At 46.1% G+C, this 27,225-nt stretch overlaps 1 long non-coding RNA gene across 1 annotated transcript; it reads left to right on the forward strand.

Moving 5' to 3' along the window:
• The first annotated feature begins 761 nt into the window (after nucleotides 1-761).
• Nucleotides 762-27,225, forward strand: LOC144167717 (uncharacterized). Its single transcript, XR_013322098.1, has 4 exons — nucleotides 762-1,063; nucleotides 23,709-23,782; nucleotides 26,221-26,288; nucleotides 26,944-27,225. It is a non-coding gene; the product is annotated as an uncharacterized LOC144167717 (long non-coding RNA).

Here is a 27,225-nt window from a genome sequence, read left to right on the forward strand (position 1 = left end):
TTCGTTTAGGGAGCACGAGACGTTTTGAACCTTAGCGTGGTCGTCTCACCTGTTAAAGGCGCTGACGCCTGTGTAGGTATCAAGTCATTCCTCAACGTCCTCACCTCAAAGGCCAGCGAACGACGGCGGATGTCGCTGGCGGGTCGTAACGATACACTGTGGCCGTACCTGGGTGGCCGCAGCGTTAGCCGGTTCTTGCGTCATGGGCATGCTTTCGCCAGGCAGCTCGGTCCAGAAAGCAGCTCCAGGAGTGGGACCGAAGAGGCACGAAGCGGGACCAAGACGCACCCTCCACCGCTACCAATAGCGTCAACTTGATTGGAGTGCTTTTATCTGTCTCATTGAGCAAGAAACGGCCGCTGTCTCCCAATAATGACCCCGCCGTCCCCTATGTAAGACTTAGGTTTCCATTGGCTGCAGCGCGTTTCACAGCGCGACTGAAAAAAAAAAAGGGGGGGGGGGGAGGGACAGAGCGTATCTTGGCAACGCTTGGACGCTATTGAGGGCGTGCACAGCCCAATGGCGCTTACCCTAGAAATAAAACAATGTGCGCATGCGTGGTGGCTGCGTAGCATGTGCCTCAGAAATAAAACACAATCCGCTGCCTCAACCAGCGGCGCTGTAGTTACGGCGATCCAGGGTGCTCTGCGCGGATAGCTCCCGCACGCCTGCTATCGCTGCAGCCGATTCTGCTTTGTAGGTGGTAATAATTGAAGCGCTTCGCGGGCGATTTCTTCACTTGGCACACTGAAAACCCCCATGTCCGTGGCCACCATTCCAGCGCACGCGCTTTGCGGCCGCATTTCGCAGAAAGAAAAAAAAAAACACACCAGCGTCCATCGTCTGCTGCGTTTCAACCCGATTATCGGTGGTGGCGTCAACAGATGTATTATTAATCGAACTCGCATTATGTGGTGGCGCTCTACCTGCCCTCGAGGACTTCGCATGACCGGATGATGAAACCGCGGCTGCGAACGGCGGTCATAAGTCCGACGCTGCAGCTGGGTGCCGCCACCGATGTCGACGCAAGTGCACCTGCACCGAATCCCCGACTTTATGTCTTGTAAGTACCCTCTAATACGTGGTTGTGTACAAAAACCGAATAATTTATTTGGAGAAATGTTTCACGCGTACGCCGATTTAGCCAGGGCTTTCTCGTTCGTTAAATGTTTCACGCTACTAAACAACTCACCTTTGACATTAGAGCGCGGCGGCTGGCAATAAGCTGATCTGCTTCGGCGACTTCATACGCGTCTGGCGATAGGTAAATCGTACTCCGCTGCACTCAGCAGCACTTGGCGTCAAGGTATTACTTTGTGTTCAGTCGGCAACGGTTAGGAAATGATGCAATTCCTGCTGTCAAATGGACCACTCCGCTCACGTTGCAACCTTTGTGCCCCGAACCACTCTCACTCGCTTGTAGGTGTGTGCAGAGACTGCGGTTTAATTGCAGGTAAGGTTGTCACACTCGTGAGCGGAACCATGACTTTTCGAGCAACCAACGCTATCGCGGTACAACTCACTATCCAATCACTCGTACATGCCTTGCCCTGAAACACAAGGTCACGTCGCGGCGCGCGGCCTTCCTGGCCGCCATGAAGGCATGGAGGAGTAGAGGGGTGCCTCATTTTAGGGCCGTGCGCACAACGTCGCCTTAGCAACCGACGCTTGGCGACGGATATGGCGGAGCACACACCTGGTTGCCTGCATGCATTCCACGCCAATGAAAACCTCCTATAGGCGCAGAACGCGCAGGCGCACACTGTTACACTGCAGTGCTGTCGCGTTCACTGCGCTATAAAAATTCGTGAGCCACATTTGTCCTTTTATCGTTGCAATTTACAGCTGTTAGCGCAATTTCTTACGATGTCTGTAATTAAAACGTCTTCGTTTCAACTCCAGTATGGTAGTCTTGGTGCTTTTTCATCAGCTTGCTTGACATTTCACGTAGCAGTAATTTTGAACGTTGACCAAAGCGGCGGTTTTAACCTGGGTGCGATTTACTTTTTGTTGGTCGCTGACCAGAGTGTACATGATGTAGCTGTAGCTCCGGGCTTTTAATCTAAATTAGCACATACGATTCAAGATAAAGTTCAGTCAACTAACACTCAATCAACGTCAGGATAAGAAAAAAAGATGGGAGTGCTTACGCAACTCGGCTTCAAAAAAATGTGTTTTAGCAAGCACACATCTGGTTTTCGTTCTGTTGTGCAGCCCTTAAGTGGAAGCATTGTCTTTGCTAGCACAGTCATCATGTTGTAAAAGTCCGCCCCCTCCGAAGAAAAGCCCTCGGTAAAGATTGTTGAACAAACATTTCTATGCCGACTCGAAGGCACGCAATTTTTGTTTTTCAAACAAGGAATTCCGAAGAAGCGTCTCTAGAGGCGAATGCAAAATGTTTATTCTCAGCCGAAAAAAAGAAAAGAAAGAAGAAAGCGTTCGCATTTCGTTCATGTCTTTCTTTTTACTCCAGTGGAGCGTAAGAATGCTTCTAACGGAGCAATATAAACACGTCCTCACAAGGCAGAAAGAATTTCCGCACAATGCCCGTAGTCATCGATTTTTCGCGGGGGGAATATCCTGTCACGTGCTTACGCTGGCCACGTAAATGCCGTCAATGTTGACTTGCCGTAAACGGCAGCGCTGCGCAACAAAACCGAACAAAAAGATACAACAAAGATTACAGAACAAGCATGGCAACAAAAGCGCGAGGTACTTGGAGATATGTAAACAACCCGCCGACTAGCATAAAAAAAGAAAGATTACAATAGTGATACTAATATATATACCATATTAGCAAACACACCAAATGTATTAATAAGATAATAGTAAGCACTCGTTGCCATAAGAAGCGCGACGCATGACCGGAATGGTTGTAAGCACGGGCAGGGCCGGTCGGTCGTACTCTTTCTCGGTGCACCGATCGAAGAAACCTGTTTCAAAACATTCAAATATAAAACATGACATGAAACGGAATTATGAGACAATAACAATGTTTTCCACTGAATAGAAACTACAACTGCAACTCCTGAACAGAGATGCGAAAACGACACGCAACGATTCAGAAGCAACGACTCAAGAAGAAAATATGGCTTCAGGTGGATTATAAAAGCCAACGTTAGTTTGCAATAAAAGCTTCATGTCAAAGGAATGAAGAAAGAGCTTAGGTGACGGAGCGGGATAAAAAAGAAGAACGTTGGAGCGGAGACAGCCGGCAAAAAGAAATGAAAAGGCATTTATGTATCCCTGCCAATAGTCAAACGGTATATAAGCGAGTAGAAATAGTTTCAAAGATACGGAAGTGGCTCTGGAACCGCTAGAGGGCGTATACATGACAAGGATGTGTCAATTCTAATCACAAATCATGTAGATATTGTCACCGAACCTTTCACAGCGGTTTCGTACCCTTGTTAGGTGAAGTCTATAAACGCCCCACCCCTAAAGTTCCACGTTATAGCTCATTAAACCGCGTGGCCTGTTAGTCGGTAGCCGTGTATGCGCGATTGTGCACAATGCTTCTCGCGCTTCCTGCTACAATTTAGACAACTCAATTAGTTTTGCTTGCTTTGCAGGAGGCACAAGCCCCGTGCAATACAAACACACAATTTGTCCTTTCTCTGTGCTATAAAACAAAAGAATAAATGGGGGCAAGGAGCTGTCGCCGCACACTTTAGGCACTGCGGCCAACTTACGCTTTCGATACTTCAACCTGTCGCCAGAGGCTGGGCCTCTCATCCAGTGGTCGGAACAGCTATACGCAGTTGACAGGCGGCGCCGACAACCCGGATCACCTGCGCGCCTAGACGCGCCTGCCTCTCATCCTCTCCTCCCTGCTCCGCTTTTTTATGTCCTTGGGGACACGTAGGATCGCTCGGGTTTTCTTTTGACGCAACTGCACCGCACAACCCCGCAGCCTTTGCGGAATAGCCGCGCCCAAATGTAAACACACACAGCCATCAACGAGCCATTCGACACCAAAGGGAGCTTTAGATGTCGTCCCCACGGCTAGGCTGTCAAGGAAGATGTGGTAACATAAAAAAAAGAACGTTATGCGGCAATACTACGGTTGCTCCCTGGAACATTGGGTGACAGTCGGCGACAGTTATTTCCCTCTAACACTCTCTCCAACTTTCGGCACCCGGACGCTTTGCCGGTCGACCTCCCTCTGCCCTCCCCGCGCTATTTTTTCCTCCGTCCTTCCTCCTTCATCTCACTTCAGCGACGAATTTTATGCACAGCCCTTTCTTTTTTATGCTTCTACACGAGTATTTCACTGCGTACTCCCCAGATTAACCGCATCTGCGGCAATTCCTGACTTTTGGCATCTGTGGCTTCGTACGGATTTTACTTTCTGCCAACCCGCTTTTTGGGTGTTATTTGATGATGTACTCCCGCTTTTTGAGACTTAATTCGTCAACTCATTTACACGCCTGTGAACTCGTAATTACGAATCTTATCGGGACACGCAACTAGTGCTATCGCGAAAAAGAAAGAACTATTATAATAAAAATTAACACCGCACTTAGGATTCACTGCTAATCATGTAAAAATCGAAATCCATTGGTTGGCCAATGGGACGTAACTTTATACTAATAAATTCATTAATTTTTACTCCGAAGCTATCGCAAAATAAGAAAGACAACTGCACAAACTACATTTTAACAAGACCGACACTATCGTGAATTAGATGTGAGATATCACTTAATGAACTTTGCTGCAATCCCGCGCCAAACATCCGGATTAGATATATGCGAAGGTCCTTTTTATTTTAATGTGTGGCATGACCGTGTCGTGAGCTATTCACACTTGCCTTGTCCTCTACAAACGCTGTGGAAGAAGTTGATGTATTTTAATTGGTTAGAAATTGTGAGTAAATGGCTTAGAAAAATCCAGAGAGTTCTTGGAGGAGAAGGGAACGACCGCCATCTTATCCCTTTACCCCGCCTCGAATTCTGAGGATCGTCTTTGGTGGGTGGAACATAGGACCCATGGAACGAACTTCTACGACACGCATGCCCACTACGTCTAAATTTCTGAACATGCAAAAACATTTATTTCTCGTTCAAGCGAGAGGATACTGGGACCAAAGGCACTGACGGCCTAACAGAGCTCCTGGGCCCCCTCTACGGCGCGCTGTGCCAACAGGATTGTATCCTCAGTACATGGTTTCATCGAAAATAAATCACATTACGTCTGTCAATGTATACAATCTAAACAAAGCAATCGCTATAACAATTGGCGGAACAGGAGAGAGAGAGAGAGAGAGAGAGAGAGAGAGAGAGAGAGAGAGAGAGAGAGAGAGAGAGAGAGAGAGAGAGAGAGAGAGAGAGAGAGAGAGAGAGAGAGAGAGAGAGAGAGAGAGAGAGAAAGAAACATAAACGTTTCTTTTCTGAAAAGACTAGCTAGGGCTCTGTCCTTGCCCGACCGAGGTCGTAGGTCTCCTCATTCCAGGAAACCTCTGGCGGTGGCTGCCGTCTTCTCCCAGTTCACGAGATTCTTCTGGTTCTCCGGATCCTCGGCGGAGATGAGTGCCTCCCACCTTTCAGAAATGTCGTGTTAACCAGTTGTAATAGCGCTTGCATTATCTTGTGGTGGGATAGTCAATGTTGTTGAGGAGGCTTGGCTATGCATATGTGGGTCTGGGTGGTCGCCCTCGCAAGGGCACTTCAGGATCATGTGTAGCAAGGTGTCGGGGATACCGCAGTAATGGCAGAAAGCAAAGGTTGCAGCAAAAATATTTACGAAGTACTTGGACTCATCGATATAAACATTATTAAAAATAAATATTAGTCTGCATACACATATACTTATACATATACGCAAACTAATACACGGATGATTTGGCACAAGAAAAAAAATTACACTATCTTCCCGTGGGGAACCATGAGGAGGATGCGAAGCATCATGGGGTTCCGTGTAGGTTCCATTGTGTTGCAGTTAGGTTGTTTCATTTATCGGAGCATGAATGGGAACGTAGTGTGAACCCCCATGTAGAGACAGAGAAATGTCGAGAAATGTAGAGACAGCGAAGAGACCCACACCCGCGTTACCTGATCGAAGACCTCCTGGTTCTAGTTTTTCTTTATTGCGGGCTCACGCTCCTACCCCGCTGCCCGCCCTCTTCGTCCTCTTCTCTGGTTGAGCTGCAAGGCGCGTGTCGCTTCCCGCCACAGCTTTCCCACGGGAAATTCAACATCCTCCTCTAAAGTTTTCAGTTCGTCGTTTCCGTTGACGTTCAGCTTCGCGCGCCTTCATTGTATCAGTAGCTTCTTGACGTTGTTTGAATGAGTGAAGGACATAAGGCGTGCTCGTATCACAAGCTCCCATCACGGTTTGTAGCGCAGTGGGAAGAGCGCCACGTACCTCCTGTTGCGGCCAGAGAGTCGTGGAATCGAAACCAGGCGCCGCCTAACTATTTCTTTTTATAGTGTACTGCACTGATGTCAGGCCAAACGCTAACGGGGCTGAAGAGACGCGCATGCGCAGTAGAGTGCGGACGGCGGACAACAACGACAACAAGGGAGGGAGGGACACAGCCCCGAGCATGAGATGCTTCGCATCGAGAAAAGATGGTTGCCATCCCGCTCCGCGAAAGGGGATGTCCTGCGAAGCTGTTGTAAACCACTGCAACTGTTGATAGGTGAGGGTATGAAATGTTTCTCGTCGTCTTAGCGGGCTTGTCGCCTGCGCTAGGCTTCCCGGTGTCTCACCAATAGAGTATCTCTCTCTCTCTCTCCCTCTCTCTCTCTGGCAGCAAATGCTGGATCCTGCCTAGCCTGATTGCACGCGCTCAGAGTCTAGGGCAAGAAGTGCTCTATGTAGTGACACTAGTCCTGCCTAGCCTTCAAACATAATCTGCAAACATATTAGCTTTACCAGGAACACATTGTGCGGGGGGGGGGGGGGGGGGGTAATTTTTCACAAGCGCTTTATCCATAATGCAATTCTGATAGTTGTTTTGTGGTTTCCTTAAACGATTTCTGAGCTCTATGCTGTCAGCCTGATTAGCCTTACGCATGCGGGCAGCGTCTTAGGCGAGAACTGCTGGGTCCTGGCGGGGTTTTTTGCTTGCGACACTAAATTTTCCGACCAACTATAGGCTAATATCTTAGCTGTAAAAACGCTCTCAAGTATTAGCATAAAACGGAGAACGGAAGTATGAAAAATTTACAGCCATCTCGAACATAACCACCTTACTATTAGAAACAAGAAGCAACATATCTCCCACTTGGAAATGTACTGTACTAAAAAAAAGCCTCGGAATAGCCCCATCAATCGGTCCACGGAAATATACAATAAAATCATGCACACAGAAAAAAGTATGATCTATTCGAAAAACCACACATTGTCAATTGTAGTATTTGCTTAACTTGGGTCATAATTATTCGCAGACACGTTTACACTTAAACTTCCCCAATTTGGTTTATTGTTTCTGCCGACTGAATTAATTTTTTTTCGAAATTTTTCGTTCGTTTTGGTGTGTGTCACATGTTATGTCTAGAGAATAGTAGAAAATATTGCTGACTGTTGTATCACTGCTGTCTGCATAAAAATTCGCTTGTGAGGCAGCACAGCAGCGCTACGAAGTGAATAATAGCGGAACGAGAAGCATAACGTTGTCCGTGATTGCGGTTTTCTGATGCCTGTCCTTATGAACCCATTCTGCCGATCACACACGCGATGTGTCAAGGCCGCCGCTGACGCGTCTTGGGCGCTGCATAGAGGCGCTTTGCGGCCGACATGCCATGACGCAAGTTCCGTGCACATATCAAGTGGTACAGCGGCCATCGTAACAGTCTGCAGGGCAATCCCCAGCTGAATCCGCAATCAATTTGGCATCGGATCAGTCAATCGTACCCCCCACCCTTCCCCCTTGCTGGGGTCCAGCGGATCCGGGACTCGGGATCGCGGTCGGGGATCGAAATAATAGCGAAGCACAGCGGCAGTGTAGAAGACGAGGGCCAAAAGCGAATAGGAATTTTCTGCGGCACAGCGATCCGGAGGAGGCTGCCTGGCACAGCCCAAAGGATTCAGCTGCGACGGGGTTTCGGACCGAAGCACGGAATCGCTGCCGGGAGCGCGCTTGCGCACAGGCGCACAGTGGAGGAGGCTGGCTGGAGGAACCTATCCGTGGTTTGCGCAGGCTTCGCATCGTCCATATACGTTTGCGACAAAAGGGGCTGGGCGCACCGCGAGCGAGGAGAAAAAACGATTTGTCCGCCCTGGAAATTGCCTCTTTTATGAGGGATGCCGTTCCCCTTCGAGATGCAGCTCTCCGATACGAGCAGCCCCGTCGTGGCACCGGCGTTGAGTTCCGCGTCTTTTTCCTGCAACGGGCTTCTCTACGCCTTTCTAACCGTTCTAAACGGCGACCGGGCAAGAACGGGCTTCCCCAGGCGAAGACGGCGGCCACCTCTCCGAAACTCGCTGTGTCGTCCGGGCTGTTCCGAGCGACTACATCGCTCCGCCTGAAGCTGAGTTAGAGGGTGGCATAGCAGAGAGGTAAAAAATGGTACGAGAGGTGTGACACTGCGCGGAAGGCTGGGTGGAGCACTTGTAAACTAAGGGTAAACGCGGACACTTATGTAGGGGTTGGCTCATAGGACGAGTTTGTTGTTGTCCACGCGCATAATTTTGCGGGAGTCCTGTTTGCGACAAATTAGCGCGAGGGAGCTGCAGGAATTCATGGTCAAACGCTCGTGCCCGTTAGAATTCATGCGCTGAAGGAGTCAACGAACTCTGCAAGAATTAGCGCTCCAGTGAGCCAACCCGAGGCCATGTGCCCCTTGCCCCTTCCCCCTGAACCACCCTCATTCTCTCACATCTTTTCATAGGTAACTTGGCTAGCAACCCTCAGCACCCCCCCCCCCCTTCCCCCCCACTCCTCCTCATCTAACTTTCAGTTCACCCAGAAGGTTCTGTGCCTTCATTTCTTCAACATTTCCGAGGATATCTTGATTTATAATACAGACAGCCTCCACGTTTTTCCTGACCGAGGAACTGGTCCATTCATTTTTTTCTCTATATATATCTCTCCCGTGCCTTCGTACTCACTAATTAAAGGGGGATGGAGACAAAGTAGAGGTTTACTTCTCAAAAAAGGCTGCTATGTTTCCATAACAATCCATGTGTACATCATTGGGGGTGCGCTCTTTGTGGGCATGTAGGACTTTGCTACACTAACAGCAGCAACTATCGGATGTGAACCGCAATTTACGAGCACGTTTTAAGGTAGTACGCCGTCTGCTAGCGCCTGCAGCTTGAAGCACAATGAGTACTATGAGTTCTTTTCCCAATGAGCGAATACGATTGCCTGTGCGGTGCGGGTGCAGCCCGAACTGATTTTGCGGTCGCTCCGCCTTTTTTCAAAGGCCTCCTGACACAACTGCGGCTGAACTGCCTCGAAATACTCAACCCCACCCCACTCTTAGCAGTGAGCAAGCTGTTCTGCTCCGCCAGGCGCAGACAAATCCTTTGCTCACCGTGGCGGCCGCTTTTCTGATGGATGCAAAAAGCAAAAACGCCTGTGTGTACGGGATTCCGGCGCACGTTAAAGCTCCCCAGGTGGTCAAAATTAATCCGGAGCCCTCCACCACGGCGCGCCTCATCGCCAGCGTTGCTTCGGTGCGTTAAACTCTACAATCAATGAAATACATTGCTCAAAGGAGTCGAGAACTGGGCCGGTTGGTGAAACAGCGCGAAATACCAGAACACAGGATAAGAAGACAACAACGCGAGCGCTTACTATCAACTGAAATGTTTATTACACAGTGAAAAATGTATAAGAGCGCGTGCGACCATAAAACATATGACATATACATCACGTGTGCACAGAAGAGCCACAGACTCAGGACTTGTCCAGATAAGCCACTTCGCAGACCAGTAAAGATATGGACGGGCAGCTAATACAGCCTTCTCAATTCTCTTCGATAAAGATGCCTTCAGCTATCTTCCTTGTCCTCCTGTCTTTGTGGGCCATGAGACGATAAATGTGACGTGGAAGTGCCCAGCGTATTTCGATGCTCGCGCAGGCGATCATTGACACATATTCCGCTTGCCCGATGTTACATTATTTCACATTGCAAAGCAAGGCAGTAGACGACGTTGCATCGGAAATAGACAAAATGAGTCTGGTTCTCACACCAACTACAACCCTTTCTTTGAGAAACACCATTTCTGGACAACTCATTATCAATTCTGGGTATGAGCCTCTCTAATTTATGGTTCGCCGAGAATACCACATCAACATCAAACTTGCCTGCTATCTTTTCATTCTGTGCGAAATGGCACGAAGATATGGAATAACAGCACACTGTTTGCGCGATTCCTTCACATTTCCAGACCTTTCCTGATACTTCAACTTCGTTAGAACGTTTTTGGCAGCAAGAACAAGGGAATGAGCAGAAAAACTAGCTTCTTTCAATCTATCTATCTGGCGCACAAAGCTAGTACCCATGGTGTGGACGCAACACTTTGTAAGAGACGAGTTCAGTCTATGGGCAAAAATACCTGTTTTTACGTCTTTGGAGTGGAAAGACGAATAACTCAACAGGGGCTTGTATGACGTAGGGGCGCACATCCAGCAGAATTGCCCGATAGATATATTGAAACAAGTTGGTTTTTATGATCATATCCTTGTGTTTGCTGCCAAAAGAGTTTTAGCAGCAGAAGTGTTTCCAAAGATGCGGCAAATGTTGGGTATTGCCTAGTCTGACCCATGCACACGGCGTCTCGGGCAAGAAAAGCTCTGTTTAAAGAAATTAGTTCTGCCTAGCCTTCAAAGATAATTCGCAAACAATCTTTGCAAAGAACACATGGTGGGCGGTCCCATTGTTTACAGGCGTCTTATCATCCATAATGCGGTTCCGATGCTTGTTAGTGATTTCCGCAAACGAATTCTGAGCTCTATGCCGTATGCCTAGTTGGCCGGACACATGCGCGCGGCGTCTGAAGCCTTGGCGCCTTGGCGGTTTTCCCACGGAGATTGTGTTTTCCACGACGACGAAGCCGTTTGTGGGCGGGAGGAGAAGTATACACTTGTGCTGTAAAAATTGACACATTTATTTTTACTTTTCATGACACAATAGCTTTTACGTCATGATGGGCTTCCATTCCAATAGTATACTAAATCTGTTCACTTTTTGAAAAGTGAGTTTCTCCTCGCCCTTTTGAATTGTTGCGAATCTCTTCACCGAACCGGGTCATTGAGATTTATGAAAGCAGGATCATATTCCACACCTTGATTATTTAAATCTTGATGGAGTATCATTCAATAGTTTCCGAGAATTTTCTAGGATATAAAAGTGTCAGTACAAAAAAAAACGTGATTGAATGAAAATAAACCAAGGAGAATTAATAGCGAAAAATGAAATGAACAAGCACAAGAAACTCTGGAAGCCGGGTGCCAACGCGGCAGGTGGTGGCACTACCGATTCGTCAATTAACTTGAACAGTTATAACGAGCTATAAGAATTTTACAATAACAGTAAATTACTTAAACGGGAGGTAAAATGTACTGTTTTAGAAGGGATATACCAGTGCGAATTTCATGCCCGACAGACGGAATCGTTACTTTTGGGTACTCAAGCGGGGTGTTTCTTAACAGCTTTGGATGAAAGGCCAGCGGGTTGGCGCCATGCATGTTGAAGCTGAAAAGAGCGAAGCAGCCTCCAACTCGGGGAACTTGTGCCAAACGAAGCTCAGAGCATATTCTGACGCCAAAGGGAAATGGTGCAAGTGTTGGGGACACAATGAAACGTAAGGTGTGACATAAATTGCGTCCCACCTCGGCGAAATCTGCCACTTTAGCCCTATAAATGGGTTTTGAAGCTACGTATAGGGTCCTTCATTCAACAAGCGTTAGCGGGGCCTATCCTTAATGTAGGATAAACAACACTGTCCCCTGTGGACGAGATTGCTCCACACGACAAAAAAAAAAAAAAACCCTTAAGGCGTAAATAAATTCTCAGAAATCCACTATGGTGTGCCGGGCACAGGACCGGTTTCTTGGATGCGTTAGGCGCGAAATTCAAATCAATACGAGCCCCAATTTGAATTGACAAGACAGTTAGCCCGAGCAGTAAGGGCTAACACATGTTCGCGTAAAAACAGCGCGGTAGAGACACCCGTGATTACATTTCTGTCCCCGGCTATGTATGTTGCACACATCTAAGTATCGCAGGACAAGAAAAGGATGAAAAGAAAAGAAAAGACAGAAGCGAAACTGGTTCAATTTTGCTATCGAAGAACCCGGCAACATAGACTGCGTACTTCGAAAACAACGATTTGTTCATTATTTATGTATTCTTTTTTCTTGGCGCGCGTCTTTGCTTTTCGCGTCATCAATGCCTCCTCATTTGATTTTTCTCAGAACTGCGACGTGATGATGGGTGATGATGGCTGCTGAACGGGCTGTCATGAAGGGGGAAACAAGAAAGGGATGGCATGTAAGCCGACTTCGTTGCCATCCCGAATCGAAGCCGATAGACGCGTTTGGACGATAGCTGAGAGACTCGGGTGGGTTCTTCAGATCACCGAAATTCCCGGCCCTGTCGCCTCCTCGTGCCACGCACCCTTGTGAAGCCGAGCCGGCTCAGTGAATCCTTGGATCGAAGGCCGGGATTTCCCAGGCGAGGCCACCTTTTTCAAATATCACCCGGCTGTATAGAAGAACAGAACCGTCATGAAAGAATACAAACCGATCGAAACTGACGCCGCATAGCCGGTAAAAGCTTTGCTCGCTTCCCAATATTTATGGATGCATGGTTTCAGCACAACAGCTAGAACAGCGCACGGCATCTGTGTAGTGCATAGGGCAAACAACATTGATGCTTGTGAGGATATGAAAAATAGCGTTATAAAATACGAAAAAAAAGGATAAAATATAATTTCTAATGGAAAAAACAAAATACGAAGTTTCTGAAACTGATGTAGGCCCGCGCAAATCTGATAGCATATCTGAAGGACACATAGAACTTCATTACACTTTTCTGTTTCCCTTTTTTTTATAACCTTCTCACCGTCGGCCTCATCGACTCAAAGCACAAATCTACTCTCGCGGACTGCGGCCGGTTGTTGTTGGTTTTGATGCGTATGCATTCTTCAGCGAATAGATCTGCAAAATCTGTCTATAACTAGAAAATGTGTGACCCCCTATTTGCAAAATGAAGTCATAGGTGGACAAGCTAACACACGTAATCGTTATAATAGCCTAAATGTAGAGGATGAGCTAGTAGCTTCAAATTCAAACAGGAATGATATAAACAATAAAAATCAACTACCCATCTTCCTAAACGACAACAATGCAACAACGCGAAGTTTTCCAAAATGAAGTCGAACACCAAACGAACCAACCAAGGAGCGAAAAACTGTTCCTTGACGTTACAGTTTACTGCACTGCGATTGTGCTCTCAGTGCTTTACTAATACGAACATTCCAGCATTAGTGGACAATTCTTATAATTTCCGTACCATTCTGGTTTCCGAGCACAATTGAGCTCTCATCCTTTCCCCTGCTGTTGTAACTATCGCGGCTGCTGTTTCAAGATTCGTTCAGCACTGCGCCGGATACTGGTCAGGTGGGTGCGGGATGTTCCTACATCACTACATGCTCTCTTTTCAATAGTTTGAGGAGTTCCTGACGATCTAATGCAGCCTCGATTGATTATAGGGTTTAACGCTCCCACGCAACGCAGGCGATGAGGTGCGCCCTAGTGGAGGGCTCCGGATTAATTTTGACCACCTGGGGATCTTTAACGTGCGCCGAAATATCGTACACACGGGCGTTTTTGCTTTTCGCCTCCATCAGAAAAGCGGCCGCTTTGGCCGGGAATCGAACCCACGACCTCGTGCTCAGCAGCGCAGCGCCCTAGCCACTGAGCCACCGCGGCAGGTCTAATGCGGCCTCCAGGAGGAGCGGTGTTTACACTAGCTCGTCTATCCGCTCGTCACCCTAGCGTCAACAAAGTGGTGCGACCAAACGGAAGGACTTCTACGGCGGGAAAACCCTTGACTAAAGGGTCTGAGGTCCACGCCAATGAGTACGGTTGGCATCTGGTACTACCAAATGGTACTTACCTTTACTGGGAGAAAAAAAGAGCCACTTGCAAAAACATTCTGCAGAAATCCAGAGAATTATCTACTAATGCGTTAGCATTCTTATGCCGCTTGTTTTGAGTGTGAGTTTTTTAAAGCCAATTTTAGGGGTTTTCTTTTCTAAATCATGTCCGACCGATTATCTCCATTAACGCTATTTTAACGATTAGAAGTGGAACATTCGCGAAATTTGCCTTATTTATACATGCGGGACGTCATACGATTTGCCATTTTCCTTATTTTTCTTTTTCAAGTGCGTTCGACTATTTATTTCCATTTACTCTATTTCAATGACTACAGGTGGAACATTCCCGTAATCTGCATTATTGTGGAAATGCAGGGTGTTACACGGTTCGCCATTTCCGGTAATTATTTTATATTTTTCTTATTTTTTAGTATTTCAAAATTTCGTTCAACCAATTATCTTCATTTACGCTATTATAACGATTACAAGCGAGGCTTTCGCGGAATCTGCCTTGTTGTGCAAATGCCGTGCGTTATACGTTTTGCCATTTTCCGTAATTTGTTAATCTTTTTCGCATCTTTTAATTTTTGATAACTTCATCCGACCAAGTATCTCCATGTACGTTATTATAGCGATTGCACTTTGAACTTTCCCGAAATCTTCATTATTCTGGAAGTGCAAGGCGTTGCACTGTTAGCCATTTCCCGTAATATTTCATATTTTTCTTATATTTTAGTATTTCAAAATTTTGTTGGACCAGTTATATCCATTTACGCTATTATAACAATTACCGGTGCAACATTCGCGAAATCTGCCTCATTGTGGAAATTCACTGTGTTACACTTTTCGCCCATTTCCGTAATTTTTTGTATTTTTCTTATTTTTTGTTTTTCAAAATTTCGTGCGACCAGTTATCTCCATTTACGCTATATAGCGATACTTGCAATTGCGATATTCTGCGACATTTCTGCGCATTTATCGCAACTTCTGCGATATTTGCATTTTTGTGCAAATGCAGGGCGTTACACGTTCCTGGCTGTGGGGGTACTCGGCAAAGAATGTTACGCATTAATAGAGCTGAGAAAGGAGGGCGAGGCACAAATACTTGCTGTACTGGCTGCGGAGAAGTCTGATAGCGTCCACGGACATTGCGGATTTTCCCCTAACTACCAAGAAAGATCTGGGTCGAGGCTAAATGTTTTCCAGCTGCTTCGAAAGTTAAGGGGAGGAGGGGAGTGCGACAAGCATTAGGCCTAAGCGAGGCGAATTGCGTTGGACGGAAAGGAGACTCAGATTTCCCTTCTGTAATCTCACACACGTTTGCTCTGTGGTAAGGCCAGTGAAACAAGGTTCGGGCCTCGATAGGCATGGAGTTACAGACAGGCTTATGGGCGGACACATAACTGAGCGCCGGCTGTATAATATCGCACAAAATACATGAGGGGCTCGAAGGAAACAAATTCGCGAATAATTTACCCGCAATGTACGAGGACGTGCGATGGAGAACGCTTTCAGGTTCGCGAAATGCAAAGGCGACATTGCAATCGTGGTTGCTCCCAAAATTTGGTGAGAAAGGAAAGTGCGATTGTTTTCAGGTTGCGGCTCATCATATCTTCGAGTTCATTACCGTAACAAAACTTTCCAGGAATATGCATTCACAGTAGCGGACAAACATGCTGTATTCGTTGGTTAGTATTACAATTCAATCTCAATTTCAGTCACTTTCACTGCATACAGCTAACATGGACTGAGCAATGCGCACAAAAAGACGCAAAGGGCATTACAGATGTGAGAACAACTGAATGCTGTTCGGAATCGTATGTAGCAGAGCAAGTAGTTTTTTTGTTAATATATAAATATACAGATATTCCTCTACACACTCACCGACAACTTAGGACCACATTTTATTGCTTAGCATTTTTTGGCTAGTCCCCCCACAGGCAGGACCGTGTAACGCCCTACATATCCACAAAAACGATAACATCGCGTAAGTTACACGAGTAATCGTTACAACAGCGTAAATGGAGATAACTGGTCATACGAAATTTTGAAAAACTAAACAATAAGAAAAATATTAAAAACAAAATAATGGGGAACCATTTCCCCAATAATGCAGATTTCGCGATAGTTCCACCTGTAATTGTTGTAATAGGGTAAATGGAGATACTTGGTCGAAATTTTTTTAGAAACTAAAAAATAGAAAAAATGTAAAAAAATTACGAAAAATTGCGAGCCGTGAGACACCCGGCATTTCTACAATATGCAGATTCCTCGGCGATTCCCCCTGTACACATTATAACAGCGTAAATGGAGATAGTTGGTCGACCGAAATTCTGAAAAAATAAAACAAAAACATAAAAATGACCAAAAAGAAAAGAACTGTGTTACGCCCTGAATTTCCGCAATAATGCCGATTTCACGAACGTTCCACCTGTAATCGTTATATCAGCGTAAATTGTTATAATTGGTCCAACAAAATTTTGAAAAACTAAAAATAGAAAAAATTAAAAAAAAATTACGGAAAAACGCGAACAGTGTAACACCCTGAATTCCCACAATAATGCAGATTTCGCCAACGTTTCATCTGTAACGGTCATAGTAGCATAATCGAAGATAATTTCTCGAACAGAACTTTGATAAAATAAAAAAATAAGAAAGAAACAAAAATTACGGAAAACAGCGAACCATGTAACTCCCTGCATTTACACAAAAATTGAGATATCGCGAAAGTTCCATCTGTAATCGTTATAACAGCGGAAATGGAGAGAATTGGTGGAACGAAATTTTGAAAAACTAAAAGAAACAGAAAATAGTGAACCCTGCATTTTCACAATAATGCATATTTCCTGAAAATTCTACCTGTAATGGTTATATTTGCGTAAATGGACACAATTGGTCGAAGAAATTTTTTGAAAAACTAAACAATAGCAAAATATAAAATAATTACGGAAAATGGCGTACAGTGTAGGTCCTGCATTTCCACAATAATGCAGATTTCCCGAACGTTCCATCTCTAATCGCTGTATTATCGTAAATTGTTTTAATTGTCTGAACGAAAGTTAAAAAAAAATACAAAATAGAAAAAAATAAAAAAAACGGAAGAAGCTGAACCGTGTAACGTCACGCATTTCCACAATAATGCAGATTTCGCAGAAGTTCCACCTGTAATCGTTATGATAGCGCAAACGGAAAGAATTAATAGAACATAATTTCAAAAAACTAAAAAATAAGAAGAATGTAAAATTATTACAGGAAGTGGTGAACCGTACAACGCTGTGCAATTCCACGAAACTGCCGATATCACTGCCGATATCACTGCCAATATCACTTGTAATCATTATAGTAGCGTAAATAAAGGTAATTGGTCAAACAGAATTTAAAAATCCAAAAACGCAAGAAAAATATTTAGAAGATACTGAAAATGGCAAACCGTGTAACGCCATTCATTTACAAGAAATGCAGATTTGGATCAAGTAAAACCTGTAATCATTATAGTAACGTACATGGAGATAATTAGTCGGACAGGATTTAGAATAACAAAATAATTTGGCTGCAAGAACTTACACTCAGTACAAGCGGCATAAGGATTCACGCATTAGTAGACAATTTTCTCAGTTTCAGCGCTATATTTTTTTAATGGCCTCCTTTTATCTCCACGTGCTGATACAACCCGGAAGGGCTAGCAGAATAGTAAATTTGCTTCAGATTGCTCTATCCAAGTAAGATGCAGGTAAGAGAAGTAACAAACCTTACGGAAATAAAAATAGCGGCCGTGCATAGGGCGTTGAATGGTGATTTTTATATCATTAGGGCAGAAATACCGAGAGAAATGGAGCGAATAAAGAGACGTCGGAAACGAAGTGGTTGTTAGTGTGTCCTATTCAGGGTGGGCTGACGACTGGGCGGCTCTAAATTATTCCCGATTTCCCATTTCCGGCCTTTTACTGCCCACGAGACGGGAAACAGTGCTCAACATACTAGGAAAAGCAACGTGCCTGCGCAGCGCGGAAGCGGAGCTACCATGCGAAATTATGGATGGGAAGGACGGTATAGAGTAATGTAAACACCACACGTGAACCAAAGTGAACGACGAGTGAGTAAAATTGAGTAGAACACTTAATATTGATAGCGTGAGTCTCCTTTGTCGAGTTAACTGGCTGTGGCTGCTTCCGCGCAACCCACCTCCCTTTTGAAAAAGAAGAATGTTGTCGTTTTTTGGAAACTGAAAACAGAAGGAATGGAACGATCCTCTCGCAGTAAGCCTGCCATAGCCGATCGCCAGAAACGACGTTTCAGCTGCAGACTGTCTGCGGCTCGCTCACGGGTTGTCGCGGCAAACACCGGCTTTGTAACAAGAAAAGTGAGAAACGTTTTAAATTAACAAAATGCTCATCGTGTGCTTGGGCATCAGCAAGAATACATTGTTCACGTAGCCTTATTTTGTGCAGTTCGTATGGTTCATTCTGCGCGTATTTTGTATGTTTTATAGATTGACAGCGTCCTGTACACAAACGAAATCTCACAGTGCCAGGGCTATTGTTAGAGTATAAATGTTCAAGATACACAGCAATCGTACCATGCGTGCAAACCATCATGAGATACAAAAAATGCTCTGCAGTCCCCACTGGGGTGTTGGTTAACCGCGAAGTTGTATATGCTACCCGAACCATCAACCAATGTAAGATGCGCTTGTGATTGACTATGAATGTTTAAATGAACTATACCAAAACGTTAAATCAGAAGAAAATTGATAGCGGCCTCATGATATATTTGGCACACTATGAAAGGTTTCGTAGTTAAGTTAGTAAAATTTCTGGCTGATGTTAAAAGTACGCACGACCACGGAGGCTTAACAGTAAGCCGCGGAGCGAGTCCGAAGCCTAGCAGACTTACTCTCTTCTTTCAGCAGCGACATCTCGCAGATTGACTTTGTCTCTACTATTCAACAAGAAAGGCCCTGTAACAATATAAAAAATTGCCCACCTAGGACTAATTTCATTTTTGTTGAAACACCGCAATGGATAAATTAGTCATATTTGCGTTCAGTGTGAATGGAATATTGGCCGAGGGAACCGGAAAGGGAATACGACCAACTGCGGCGTGCTACGAAAGCGGATTAATATCGTGCCGAGAAGACCAGCGAACACGGACAGACAAACAACTAATGGGTCATCATCACCTTGTGGTGACAAAAGATGGCAATTCCCGTTTCCCTGGTCAATAGATATACACTGATAAGCATTGAAAAAAAAAACAATCCGATCCTTCAGCCATCGCATAACGTGTGAGTCGCTGCGTAACGATTCGTATAATTGTTAGTGATGCAGTTAATCATGTTCACGCAGGAGAGACGCTGCATTTCAAGTTGTATAGTTCAGGATGCCATTTTCTTTACTTTCTTCACCCTGTGCGAGCATTCTAAGATAACGCTAATTTCTATGTCCATGAGTATTCGAAACGCTGACAATGCGCAATGACCAAGAGTGACAGCAGTAGGGCACGTGAAAAGAGCCAATAACAAACTGGATGGGTAACTGATCTAAACCCCCGCAATCAAAAAATTCAGTTTCGTCATGATTAGTAAAAGCTCCACTAGAAAATGAGAGAGACAAATAATGACGAAAAAAACCAATTGTCTCATCCCCACCGTTTCAGCACTTCCAAATTTTCCCCTTACTGCATCTGCACCGAAGGTGGTTAACGGCGACCCGTCTTGGTATCGGCAAGTCCTTTTGGCGCGTTTTTATGGGCGCCGGGGTATACGGGTGTGTGCATAGGCGGCCGGGATGCTGGGCTGAGCGGGATATATTTTAACAAGGTCGAGAACTGGGCTAGTTGGTATACATTCATGATTTACCAGCGCAAATTAAATGGGATGAGAGAGGAGTACACAACACGAGCGCTACTAACAACTGAAGGTTTATTGAAAAGAAGGAAAACATATAAAGAGTTGAGCCTGCGCACTAACCACAGCCGTGACGTAGACCACGCGCGATACACACTCTCCACAGCCCAGATAGCTGAAGCTCAAGTACTGTTGAGATAAGCAACTTCACTATCCAGCAATTGCGAGTCTGCGCTTGTGCCGTCTTCATGTGTTCTTGTCCCCGTTAATTTGCGCACAGTTTGTTTTTCGAGATGCATCATTACCAACTCGCCCAACTCTCAACCCTTTTACAGCGAATTCGATCCCTCATCGCGGAGACACCTACGGCCCTTTCCCGCCCTTAAAAAAAGTCCTGACAGCATGATAAAAGCTGACATGGCCGCATGCACAGTCGCCAAAATAAATCCACGAATTTCAACAGCTATTCGCGCTCGGTGGCGGACAAGGGGCACAAGACGACGCAGAGACTCGCGCACGCACGGAATACCGAGATGCCTCCCTCCGTCGTCGAGGCCCACGCGGCAGAAGGAAGGATCCCGTGCGTGCCATTTGTAATGTCAATCGATTATTAACCTTGTTAGGTATTTTCTCCGCAAGGGTTCCGCGTCTTTTCGCCGCCGCCATTGGCTCGCCGTAGTAACCTTGGAAAATATGGAAAAGAAAACGGAAACGAAAACGCGCTCCGACTTCGGTTTGGCTTCCGCCGGTTTTCCTGCCGCGTGACTCACACTTTCCAACCTCGATTGCCGTTATGCATGCATAAATACAGAATCTGATCATTTTCCTGTATTTAAGTCATTACTTCTTTTTCCTCTTACGCGCCGAGTCTGGGGTGTTTACGCCACGTCACATGAATGAGCCAATGCTCTTTAAAAGCACAAAAGAGTGCAGTACTCAAAAGCTCTAGCGTTCGAATGAGATACGACTGAGCTGAGGAGGCTTAAGTTGTTTTGACGTCCGCACAATGAGCATTTAGGAACCACTCAAAAGCTTGCTCCCATTTTTTCAGTGTGTTTTGGTAAGGTGCTCTTTGAGCCGTGTATCTTCTTATTGTGCGCGTGCTTCTCTGTCGATTTATCTGGCAGCTGGCGATAACGGTATGGTGTTTATTCGCGATTACGATGTAACACATATATTTGACAAATGGTATTTCGTGGCTACTTGGAAAGAGCCAGTACAAGTGAGGTTATCATCCGGGATTCCGACGTCATCAGTACGTAGCGTAACCCCCGTGACGCATTACATATATCTACCTTTGCTTTCTTCTGCCTCTAGGCCTCCGTGCCAGTACTAAACTTCTTTTGTGGGCAAAAACTGCATTTAGAGCTTACTAGGACGTCGGAATTTCCTCCGCACTTCATCGAGCCCGCGATGGTGATAAGTTTGTAATTCATATCGTTTGTAGTTATGTCGGACGATGTGTTCTTTACTCGAGCGCACTCGCCGAGTTTTATGAAAGAATTGCTCTCAAACCCTTTATTTATGTAACCTTCTCATGCTCTTTCTCGTGTTCTTTCTGACGAAACAGAAGTGCTCGCTTCTACTTCAGTTAGGTTGGAAAAAATCAGAATGTAATAGGCCTTTTCTTGTTGCAGTCATATGCGGCATGCAGGAGATTTTGGTTCAAGATAATACGAAAGAACATCTTGAATTTTATTCAGTGCGCAATAGGGCCGTTTGCTGACGCGGGAAAACTTTTAATATATGATGGTTCGATAAGCGTAGATTGGTGAAATGCACTTCGGGGCACAGACGGCCACTGAGGACGCTATTTTCGAATATATTGTTTGTACAACATTCACGCCAATTGGAGCGGCGGACATGCAACATATACGTGCCAGGGGACATCGATCACTCCGTAAAGCATACACCGCCACGCAACCGTAATGTCTGCCGCAAAGCCAACTTTCAACAACATCGGAAAGAAAAAAAGAAAATGAAGGAAGCTCACGCTGACGCGTGAGAGTTGAAGGTAGCGAAGCTGTACTCAACCTTTGCGACCATCAAGCAGGTTTATGTCCACGATTGCAGTCGATTTGCTTAGTCTTCGCTGCAGCAACGACCTATACGCCATCGTTGTCGCTATAAGTGTAAGCTTCTTTCATTTATTTGGAAGTGATAATCATTCGACATCAGTCACCTTGGAGGGGGTACGCTATGACGTGTCTTGGTCGTTACGAGTAAGTGTTGCCATGATTACGGCAAACACTGGAGTCTTTCTCGTTCCGAGCCAGTGTTTCTACGATTGCGGCGAACGCTGTAGTTTTTTTGCCAATATTGGCCAATTTCCCTAAGTGGGTACGCCTGGCTTGACGAACGGGCGCAGGGGACGCTGGACGGTCATCGCGGGGCACGTACACACGAGCTCTAGGCATTTTCTTGATTTTTTTAACTGCCGGTGGTCGCCGCAATCTTGGCAAATATCCCTAAGTGGGTATGCTTGGTTTGACGACTGTGCGCATGGGGTGGTGGATAGTCGTGGCGAAGCACGCACACTCGAGCTCTAGCCATTTTCTTGGTTTTGTTAGCTGCCAGGCGATCGCTGCGAGGCCCGCGGTCACGGGTGCACGCTCGGCAATTTCATTTCGAGCGCTTAAACCTTGAATCCGCCCTGACCCCTCTGGACCCCGTTGTGTTTAACACAAAAGGCCAGGGGGACCACTAAGCATTAACCCAATAAATGCATCAGGGGGCTGAGATGTATCCTTATGGACATGAAAAGCGAACATGAAATTGTGAACCAGAACGCATAGGTAGCGCGACTTCTTTCCATGCAAGTCCGAATGACGCGTGGCTTAGTAACAAAAACAAAGTTGGAAAGTGTGAATTTCCAAATATATCAATAGCACGCCGTTATTGGACCTCATTGAGGAGTATTTTTTTTAAATTTGTGTTTTCAGGTTCATACGTTAGTGATCACATTTCATTTGTACATGACTGTATAAGTCTGTTTATGGGAACCACCAAGCTTATTGGATAGGCGGAGGATGGCATGTATGCAAAGAACAGGACAATTTTTCGCTGAACAATTTTCGCTGGGCTTCGTGAAGCTGCTATTGCAGCTTTTAGCTCAGCAACCAGACACAAATTACTGATGAATAAAAGAAAGCTACTTGTCCCCAAAATAAAGTCTGCGCTCAGTCAGCCTGCCCTCCGGTCGTCATCTCCAAATGGACAACGCCCAGGCACCCTACTCGTCCTCGGTACCCTTACTGTGGCAATAACAACACACGAAACCTTTTATACTTAATCTGGTGATGTTCAGCTTACTCAATCGACCGCGACCAGTTCCTCACAACGCAACTGCTCCAAGCGACTGCTGCAGAACACGTACAGTGTGTCAGAGACAACCCCCAGATATAACAGCAAATCACAGAATTTGGTTTAAACATGGCTCTTTAAACAGTAGTATGATGACGGATCGCCCTCCCATCTATGGATGACCCCTGAAGCGCACCATTTGTGGCGCCCGAAGGGTTCCTTGTGGATACCCGGGTGATTGTCGCCGCTTAGTGTCTTCGTGCCACTAATGTATAGAAGCATGCGTATCGTACTCCTATGGGCGTAAGCAGATATAACGTGCTTAAAGGGGCATGAAGACCAAATACGTTTGTTTTATTGAAAAGGTTTCGTGTTTTATAGTAACCTCAGCACTTGTCCTGATGCAAACGATGTTTTCTGACTGAGAAATTAATGAATATATGTTAAAATTTTGATTTTCCCGCTAAAACGTGTGTTTTCGTGGTCTGGAATGACATTACAGGAATCGACCGGACTCCAGCCGATTGCGAAGCCTGGTTTACCGTTAGTGAACATAGATGGCGCCACCATACCGCAGTAAGCCGTTTCCTGCCTTTGGTTTGTTTTGACCGTATTTAAACATAGATTGTTTTCAGGGAGAAAATACTCGTTTTGTTAAACATACTGCCCGCTCGACAAATATGGTCGCGTAAGGCACCATTGCTTGCGTCAGTCGGCAATGTCGTCCTAGACAACCCCAAAGCCCCGCACAGGACTGGGCACCTAAACCAAGTATAGTGCGGGCAGTACCAAGAGCAGTACGCATCGGTACTTCTATGTTTACGTGTGCTTTCGTAACTTCCACTGTTTGTCCCACCATTCTTGTTACTTTAAAAAGAATGTGCCCTAAATTTAAGGGCAAATAGCTCGTTCAGCAAGCTTATAGGCTCAGGCCTAATTTGCTTTCGCGTTTGCCGGCCTCGGCCAATCACAGAGCTGGCTGGTCAGACATAATAGGTTCTGTTGCGGGAAATGAGCTAGTGGGTCGCATGGCCGTTCCCTTTTTTCCTAGTTATATGGCCTATTTGAGCGAAGTTTATGTTAAAATTGGTGTCATTATGATTCTAACGAGGCAATCATTTGATTAACCAAACTTGTGTTTTGTCTTCATGGCCCCCTCATGGGTACAGTCGAAGTGCCGTGAAAAAGGTTTCTTTCCCTTTTCTTTTCCCTTTCCTTTTCCCTACCTTTCCCTATCTTTCCCTACCTTTATTTCCATATCCCACAAAAGGATTCTTCACCTCCTTCCTCCAATAAATTCATTCAGTATATGCTAGTACACAAACCGACGCGCTCATTTTGACATCATTGATTTGGAAAATGAGAGAATGTGCCGAATTCACGGGGTGTTTAATTCCCCTCTCGGAAAGAGCTCTCTTTGAAGCCGTCACAGAAGAAAGTAGGTCATCTGAGACGGGAAACAGTCACAGTCGATCAATAGACTTTTCATTGAAATGTGCATCGTTTGAGCTATGCACGTGTGAAATACAGAAGTGAATTTTTAAAGACGATAGCATTTCGTGGGCTACGTAAACACGAAAATGCCCGCCTGCCTGCCTGCCTGCCCGCCGGCCCACCTTCCCGCCTGCCCACCCACCCACCTTCCCGCCCGCCTGTCTGTCTGTCTGTCTGTCTGTCTGTCTGTCTGTCTGTCTGTCTGTCTGTCTGTCTGTCTGTCTGTCTGTCTGCTCTCTACTGCCGGCTGCTTTACAGCGCCGCCATCGGGGATGCTCCTGAGCCTAGAACAAAAGAAAGAGAAGAGACCTGCACTTCGCGATCGGACAATCATCCATCATTGACCGAACGTGTGGGGCCCGCGGTGACAGCCAGAAAAAAATAATAATAAGGAGAACGAAAAAACCTTGAGTGAGCCTGCAGACAACTTCCCCACATCGCTCACCCCAAACCGGCCTGAACTCTCTCGCGCGTAGCCGAAGCTCCCTTTTTCCTCCACTCCACGCCTTTCGCGCTTTCTGACGCGTATTATTTCTTTCTTGGCGCTTCCGCTCACCGCTTCGTCTCACCGAGAAGGCGCTCTCATAAATTTCATTTCCCGTCTCTAGTTTCGATCGCTACGGAGCTTCGGAAAGAGAAAGAGAGCATCCTGCCAAGGATGGTGCTGTACTCAGCTGTGGTGGAATACACATACACACGGACATACCCTTCTATAGAAGTGACTTTTTTTTTTCCTTTCATTGCAAGCATTTTCTTTATCTTGAATTTGCTTCTCGACCTCCGCACGACGTTCAGGTGCCAATATATGGTCTCTGCAGTCTCCCTCCCCCTTTCTCCTTCTCTCCTCCCACCTCGCTCTTTTCTTTCATTGGCTCACTTCAATGTTATTGTTCTCTCCTACTGTCCGGTAGCTCAACCTCTATATTCCGCCCACGTTCCTCTCTTGTACACAATCGTTGTTGACTGCCTCATATATCCTGTCCAATCCTTCCATGTCCTGTCCGCGGCAGCAGTGGTAGCGCCTGTCATTGGGGCAAAGAAAAATTACGGGTCTTGGCTGTCTATTTGCTTTAGCCATTGCCTCCTTCCAGCGAAGCCTATCGACCACCTCAGAATCCTATTCAATTTAGTTTCACCTTTCTCAAATTGGGCCAGTCCCAGAAATGGTCAATTTATACCGTGGTTCGATTCCCGGTCGCGACGGCGCCATTTTTGATGGAGCCGAGAAGTGAAAATGCCCGTGTGTTCGAGATTACGGCGCACGTTAATGATACCCAGGTGGTCGGAATTAATCCGGAGCCTTCCACTACGGAGCGTCTCATAACCTGTACAGTTTCGGCGCGTTAAACCCCATAATCGATCAGTCAATTTATATAGAAACGAAAAGGCTTCATTTCGCCCTTTCCATTCGGCAGCCAGATTTCAACGCTTTAGTGGCCTGTCTCAGTTATTGCCTACAGTAAGCCAACGCCCATGTGTGTTACCACTGGCTTATTTAAGCATCGCTGTTTACTTTGAAGGTGTGATTCAAGTTCCCGAAGCCGTCCATCAAATTCAACCGACCACTCACAGGTCTGACACCGACGTGGTACGTTCACGGCTTTCCTCCCATTATCCTGCTCTCATCGTCTTGCATTTTGCGTCAATTATCTTCATACAAGCTCTTGCGTTCAATAAAATACAGATAACCACGAAAAATGCACCAGTGTTATTCCCAGCAAATTTGGCAGAGGGTCGCGCATAAATTTAATTTTCACTCCTCACATCTGTAAAAATGTGAGCATGCACCTACTCGCACTTCTCTACCGTGCACTCTCCCTAGCTACGTATCCCGTCTTGTCTCGCGCTTGCCCTCCGCATCTTTAAACTTCCGTCTTTCCGCGCGGAATTTCTGTGCAGTTCCGGTTTAGAACATAGCAGGCACAGGGGCTGCAAAGTCTGTCACGTTGTTTACACTGCGCCGCCCTGGCGCTTCACAGGCTTCTGAAAGGCTGGAGCAACCGTATGGCCGCTGCGCTTCTCCACAGGAAGGCTGGCTCTTTTCAGCCCAGCGCCCTTCGTTTAGACTTCCTACGGTAGATTAAACCGTAAAATCTGTGCGAAGAGGAGGGCGGCTGTGCAGAACACAAATCTCAGCGCCCGGGGCATGGAATTCGCGCGTGGTTCAGGCCCAATCTAGCGTAATAAGGGAGAACGGGCGCGCGCAAGGGAAGCTTTTTTTAAATTTGCCGCGCATTTTGCAGGTGGCAGCTGGAAGCGTGCATTCGCCGCGCTGTGGACACAGCAGCCGCTCGACTGCTTTCCACGAGAGCACGCCTCGAGGACCACGAATTGGATGCGCTACTCGGCGGAGAAAAGACAGCCGTTCGAGAAACCAGGCGCTCGTGGTGCAGACGTAAATTGGCGCATGCCAAAATACTGGGCAGCTGGGCTGGCAAACTGCCCCGTGAAAGCAAGCGGAAGTGGGAGGCCGCTTTTAACCAATTTCGGTTGCGAAACTAGTAGTGTAAAAGATAGTTGTGAAC

The sequence above is a fragment of the Haemaphysalis longicornis genome, unplaced genomic scaffold (assembly GCF_048455015.1).
Source record: "Haemaphysalis longicornis isolate Haplotype H1 unplaced genomic scaffold, Haemaphysalis longicornis Haplotype H1 scaffold_2, whole genome shotgun sequence".
Classification (NCBI taxonomy): Eukaryota; Metazoa; Arthropoda; class Arachnida; order Ixodida; family Ixodidae; genus Haemaphysalis; species Haemaphysalis longicornis.